Source organism: Limulus polyphemus, unplaced genomic scaffold (genome assembly GCF_000517525.1).
Source record: "Limulus polyphemus unplaced genomic scaffold, Limulus_polyphemus-2.1.2 Scaffold2811, whole genome shotgun sequence".
In the NCBI taxonomy this organism is placed as follows: domain Eukaryota; kingdom Metazoa; phylum Arthropoda; class Merostomata; order Xiphosura; family Limulidae; genus Limulus; species Limulus polyphemus.
Genome location: NW_013668421.1, coordinates 145,725 through 151,286, shown reverse-complemented (window position 1 = coordinate 151,286; position 5,562 = coordinate 145,725).

Sequence of the window (5,562 nt, the reverse complement as noted above, 5' to 3'; positions counted from 1 at the left end):
AAACAAACAAACAAAAGTAGCAGTTTGGAATGATTGTTATATTTCAACCCACTCAATATGTATAGTATTTATACGAGTACAATTTAGAATTACTGTATATATACTTTACCCCCGTCTCTTCGGTGATAAGTTTGAGGGTTTATAACGTTAAAATTTTGTGTTCGACCGCAGGCAATGGGCAAAGTGCAAGTAGCTCATTGTGCAACATTTCATTTAAATAGATAAATTTTATATTTTGTTATTAGGCGTGAAGTGCATTAAAAGTTTTGTATTATTTAACAATAGCTCATTTATTGTAATGCTTTTCAAGCCGTCAGTATTATTTTAGGATAGATTGAAAATATGGGACTTTTAAATAACTTTTAGCCGCGGCATAGCGGCTCATAGAAAGGCTCTGAGTTTTTTTTTTTTTTCAAGTACAAACTTTTAGTACATAGCTCCATCTCTTGACCGATTTGAGATCTAATGACATCCGCGGCTATTGAAGATTCCCTCTTGTTTCTTCTGTAATAAAAATCAAATATATTTATAACAATGGCAGCACTATTCCCCCATCTATGCGGAAAGAACTAAATTCAGCTTTACTGAATAAAATTAGTAATCAGTGATAATGCAAGTTTACCTAACGATAACTGTAAAATTGGTAAACTATTTTTCAAGTACATTTCTTAAAGACAAACAGCATAGTTTACTCCAATCACAAAAACTGCTCATCAACCTACCAATCAAAGTTGTTATGAATATTATGAATAGGTTTTACAAAATGATTATTTCGTTAAAGTTATATTTCGAATGTACAATACAAAATTTACAGGTGTTTATAGCAGAAAAAGTAACACTCAATATTGGAGAATGGTAAGGAGTATTCATTGTATTACCTTGTCAATGTTATAATGTGATTGTCAATCTTACTATTCTTGGATAAAAAAAGTAAGCCCAAAAAGTGGCGATGGGTGGTATTGGCTAGCTGTTTTCCCTCTAGTTTATCATTTCAAAACTGAGGATGGCTAGCTCAGATAGTTCTCGAGTAGTTTTGCGCGAAATTTAGCAAAATCAAACAAAGAAATTTAACTTATACATATACCAACCATTTTAACCGTTGACCTATTAACCGACGAAACGAGATTGGACTAGCCCATAGAGGGCTATGATTCAGGCTTGACACTTTATATGACAACTAATTTAGGGACACCTATAAAATTCATAGTTCGTGTAACAAGATCAGTGTATATCATAGTTCGTGTGACAAGATCAATGTATATCATAGTTCGTGTGACAAGATCAGTGTATATCATAGTTCGTGTGACAAGATCAGTGTATATCATAGTTCGTGTGACAAGATCAGTGTATATCATAGTTCGTGTGACAAGATCAGTGTATATCATAGTTCGTGTGACAAAGATCAGTGTATATCATAGTTCGTGTAACAAAATCAGTGTATATCACAGTTTGTGTAACAAGATCAGTGTATATCATAGTTCGTGTAACAAGATCAGTGTATATCATAGTTCGTGTAACAAAATCAGTGTATATCATAGTTTGTGTAACAAGATCAGTGTATATCATTCGTATGTCATGCAATAAAAAAACGTACAAATCAACTGGAGCAACGGAGGAAAAAAAATCTGCGTAATTAAACAGTTCAGAACAATCAAATGGGATGTTAATGATGACTTATATACGCATTCAATGTTCTACATTCACCTCCCGTTGTGTAATAGGTTCTTTCATTTTGTTGTCAAGTCAGTTATAAGTTTGATATGTAAGGTAACACAGTGTCGTACATTACAATGAAATTTTATAAAAACAAAACAAATATTACATCTTCGTCAGCCCCTCCCCCCAGTGGTACAGCGGTACGTCTGCGGACTTACAACGCTAGAAACCGGATTTCGATATCCGTGGTGGGCAGAGCACAGATATCCCATTGTGTAGCTTTGTGCTGAATTAGAAACAAACAACAGCATCGTCAACTGAATAAGCCCTCTAACGCTCCCCAGGATTAAACATATCCTTCCATACAGTGTTCTAGCCCCCCCCTCCCCAGTTGGTTTGGCAATAAGTCTGAAGGGCTTATAACGCTATTTGGGGTTAGATACTTGCGGTGGCCAGAGCACAGATAGTTCATTGTGTAGTTTTGTGCTTAACAACAAACAAACATAGTATCCTTTGTTGAAAGATATATCAGATTGTTTTTAATGTCATGAGATCTTTCGAGTGTAAAACTTGATTTTAATAGTTTTAATTTTTAATATTATTGCGCGAATGATTGAAAAGTGTTCGTTTAGTAAAGATATCACTTCGGATTACCCTCGAGTGTCGCCTTAATCTTAGGAACTTCTATTTCTGGAATTTCCTTCAACAGACAAACTTTATGACATAGTTATTTTTAACCTATGTTATGTATTTTTATGTATCCAGAAATTAGGTGTAATGCACGCATGTTTTGTTATTTTTACATTTTTATGCAGCAACAACAAATCAATTTCTAAATTTTTTTAAATGTTTGGAATTTTCCAGCTGACATTTGTAATTTGAACATATTTTTTGTTTTTAATTATGCACAAAGCTACACAAGGGCTATCTGTGCTCTGCCCACCACGGGTATCGAAACCCGGTTTCTAGCGTTGTAAGTGCGCAGACATACCGCTGTGCTACTGGGGGGCAATTTGAACATATAGTCAGAACTTTCTCTAAAATAACTCGTGTCGAAGGATCTCCCACAGGAACGCGCTGTTTTGGAGAGGATTTATTTATCAAAAACTCTTTGACAGATTAAATTTTCAAAACGCGAAAAGTTCACAAAAATCCTGTAAAATCTTCTGACGTAGAGTAAAATACACTCTGTTGATTTGTTTTTGTTATAAAGTGTTTGATCTGAAACACTTCAGAAACAAATAATTTTATAAAAGTTTCTCGATTTGTTGAAACCAAATTGCTCAGAAACGATTCTTATTTACTTAGGATAATTTCAAATCTTTCAATAAAAGAGGTATTTTATGACCAAGATGAATCATATATACATATATTGTACGACATTTGAAGTTGTCGTTATTACGAACGTTTCAATGAAACACTTTTTCTCTCTTTCGTACGAAGCGGGAGAAACTCTTTCCAGTTTTCATTCTCTCTCCGTTTCCGGCTTTAATCCGCTTCAGTACTTATTTATCGAAGTCGGCGTCATTAATTGTGATGACGGGATTTGATCAACATTTTCAGAATGAAATCCCCAAGACGGAAGGAAAATGTTATCCTAGTGTTACTGAATAATAGCAGTGTGTCAAACCACAGTATATGTTTCACACTGTGATCATTCGTATTTATCAAGCTGTTGGATTTAATAACGTACCGCGACGGAACCGTAAGCAATTAAATGTCTTTATTAAAATTAATGGGAATAAGGTTTTATAGTAAAATCTCTACCTCAAACGTTTTGGAATTCGCAGACTGGCGGTCTGCATCGTCGAGGTGTAGAACATGGAACATTTCGTGCACAAGTAATTTTTAGAGACTTGCAAGAACTAGATGGCGCCAAAAACAAAACTAGAGTTTGTAGTCTGAACGATTCGTGAAAATACATTAGAAGCACCAGTGCTAAATATTCTTGAAACCCAACATAAATATTGGTTCAAATTGTTTGTTTGTAATTAAGCACAAAGCTACATAATGGGCTACCTGTGCTCTGCACCACGGGTATCGAAACCCGGTTTCTGGCGTTGTAAGTCCGCAGCCATATCGCTGTGCCACTGGGGGCTATATTGGTTCACTGTGGTGGGTAAAAGAAATTTCAAAACATCATACATAGATTGGGCTTTAAATTTATTTTTATTATAACACTCCGTTAACCAGCTATAAACATTTACACATATGTTCAGCAATAAAAGAGCGATTACCCCTAATTTACGTCAATCTATTTGTTCCAAAAGTTTTATGGTCGCGCTTGTGTTCAGTCGTTCGCACCCCCCACCTATTCTATTTAACTGTTTTCGCTCGACCTTTGCCTGGCATGGCCAGGTGATTAGGGCGCTCGACTCGCAATTTGAGGGTCGCGGGTTCGAATCCCCGTCCCACCAAACATACTCGCCCTTTCAGCCGTGGGGGCGATATAATGTGACGGTCAATCCCAGTATTCGTTAGTTAAAGAGTAGCCCAAGAGTGGGTGGTGATGACTACCTTCCTTCTCTCTAGTCTTTCACTGCTAAATTAGGGACGGCTAGCGCAGATAGCCCTCGTGTAGCTTTGCGCGAAATTCAAAACAAACAAACAAATCGCTCGACTTTAATTACTTAGCATTGTGTTTCACTGTAATAGAATATGGCTAGTTTGTATATGATGGCGTCTTTAAATCTGGATTTACGGAATTAATCGTCATTATAAAATATTTCATTTAAAGAATACCATCTTAACTTCATAACATTTTTATTCATGATCATTATTACAATATTTCCAGTAAGAAACGTTTTCTAAATTTAATCCTTTCCGAGCAGATCATCTATTCAGAAGTATACACCATAACTCCATCTTTGACCATGAAATTAATTAAAGAACCCTTATACGGAGAATGGTAACTATCTTTCCTTTCCTACTTTTGCCACCAGGGGAATAGTTATTGTGGTTTGCTCAGTTCAGTTCTTGTTGCATGTCACATCTTCAGATCGACCCAAGTTTTGTAGTTTACAAACAAAGTGAAAAGGAAGAGATTTAATAAGAAAAGAAAGAAACCTTTCATATTTCAAGAAGTTGAATCGGCGGCTTGTGTGTCTGCGATGACGTTTTAAAGTTCTCTCGGTTTTAATTCTGTCAACATTTTTAGGTTTATGGTATCACAGTAAGATCTCTAGCTATATTAAAAGGTTTCCGTTCTATAAACATGTTGTGTGTTTGGATTCGTAGCCACACATAAGTCATTTAGTAGAATGAATATGATCTTATGCAATCAACAGAAAACTGTAATCTACTTTAGGCCTAAAGGAAGAGGTACTTGAGAGCACGTGATCAGGATATAATTCTTGAGCCCGTTTGCTGAGAGTGACGTTAACAACGTAGACATATTAAGCAGAGACTTGTAAATCATAGCATAATGGAAGTAGGCTACATTTTTATTAGTCTTATGATTCATATTTTATAATTAGTTTCCTGCTTTTGTTTTTTATTATTATCAGTAATTGTTTGTAAAAAGCGGAAGTTAAGTACACCAGAAATATTATTTATTTAAAGGATAAAATATCATAAATACTAAAATCCAGTTTTGAGAAAACGCAAATATTCACAGGAGTTTCTCAAGTGTTGCCGAATGTATTTAATATTTTCTTTTATAATTTATTTTTTGCTCCTTTATGACTTAGCGGTAAGTTTGAAGCCATATAATGCTAAAATTCGGATTTCGATACCCTTAATGAGCATAGCTCAGACAGCCCATCGTGTAGCTTTGCGTTTAACAACAAACAAACAATTTTTACTTTTTGACTTTATATTAATTATATAATGCTTAGGCCCGGCATGACCAGGTGGTTAAGGCGCTCGACTCGCAATCTGAGGGTCGCGGGTTCGAATCCTCGTCAC